A 1,817-nucleotide genomic window follows, 5' to 3' on the forward strand; every position below is an offset into this window, starting at 1 on the left:
GAGCAATGCACCCTGCAAAAGAAGCTGCAGAAAAGGCGGGAAACTCGTCCCTGCACCGGGGTTTCCTCTTGCTACAGGAAACTCTCCCGTGCAATGCTCTGCAACTTGGCGGGGATAATTCTGGTGCCGAAGCACACACACACACAATCATGCCTTTTGGGTCATGACAGCAACTACCAGCAATTCGCAATTGTCTGCAAAGTTAATAACTTTGGGGGCTACACCCAATGATCTTACGAGGTCCCTTTCAGCCCTAATGTCTGTGAAGTGTATTCCAGTGGTTCTCAACCATTTTGGACTCAAGGCAAACCTCGGAAAATGCCATCCTTCGCTTTCACTTGTGTTTTGACTACGGAAAAATAATAGAGCAATTCTTCTATTGCAAAGAACTCAGAAAGGCCCCAACAGGTCCGAATGGTTTTAACGCTATACAATCCTATTTCAAATCTCTGGGTTTACCTTCTGCATCCTACTTGCACACCCAGCCGTGAAAGGGGCTCAAGGCACCCCCGGGTGCCCTGGCACTTGGTTTGAGAATCACTTTTACATTTTGGTCTTCACGTCCTTGTGACAAGGTATTGGGCAGAAATCGCAGATTTGCTGGAATCGGACAGGCACCTCCGCGATGGCCTTGAACGAGCTCCGTAAATTAAGTCCACGGTTTGTAAAAAAAACTACTTTCCCTTGGGAGTTTTACACCCGACCCCTCCTCATCTCAGCGGGTGCCCTAGTCCCGGTGTCCTGGCACTTGGTGGGCACCGGTCCGGCACCTATGACGTCACGGACCCCGTCCTAGACCCCCTCCGCCGCCTCCTTTCTGCACCGAGGAGCCCCCGCAGCCGCTCCTGGCCCCCGGGGAGGACGCGGCGCAATGGCTCTGCTAGGCAGTGGCACGCTATACTCTGCCCTCGGGCCCCAGCGTTGCTCACTCTCATGATTTTTGTCCTTAATGTCTGCATTTAGGGAATGTCAAAACCTTAGTTTTTTCTTTTATATAAGCTTATATTTCTATATATAGATACACACACACACACACACACACACACATATATATAGGTACAGGTATAGATATAGAGTTATATTAAAGAGCTGTTTTTCACGGTCCCAAAGCGCAGACTTTTAAGAACAAGATTCGGGCATGCTGACGTCACACAGTGTCTGCTGACGTCACGCAGTGCCTGGCGTCGTACATCGCACAGCTCGCGCGGGGCAGGGCGCGACCAATCACGCCCCGTGGAAGCTAGGCAGCGCGGGCCCGCACCTCTGATTGGCTCGAGGCTCGTGCCCCCTCCCCCGGCCCACTCCGTGCCATCCGCGGGGAAATAATATGACCCCTCCCGCTGCCCGTAGCCCGAGGCCAGCTCAGCCGGCACCTCTGATTGGCTTGAGACTTATGCACAGCCCCGCTCCCTCGCATACACCTCTCGTGAGTTCAGCTGACTGACCCATCCCGCTCCCCGTAGTGCCAGCTCAACCGACGCCTCTGATTGGCTCGAGGCTCATGCTCCGCCTCCCCCATACATGCGCAGGGAAGAATCATGACCCCTCCCGCTGGCCGTAGCCCGAGGCCAGCTCAGCCGGCGCCTCTGATTGATTGGCTCGAGACCTATGCCCCGCCCCCTCTTCTCCCTCTCGTACACATCCGCCGGGTTGCTTTAGGACCCCCTCCCGCTCTCCGTAGTGCCAACTCAACCGACGCCTCTGATTGGCTCGAAACCTGTGCCCCGCCCCCCCTCGCTTACACGCCCGTGAGGGCCGCGCTCTGACCCCTCTAGCGCTCCGTAGCGCGGCGACGCTCTGATTGGCTGGGGGGGGGG

This window comes from Alligator sinensis, unplaced genomic scaffold (genome assembly GCF_000455745.1).
Source record: "Alligator sinensis unplaced genomic scaffold, ASM45574v1 scaffold50_1, whole genome shotgun sequence".
In the NCBI taxonomy this organism is placed as follows: domain Eukaryota; kingdom Metazoa; phylum Chordata; order Crocodylia; family Alligatoridae; genus Alligator; species Alligator sinensis.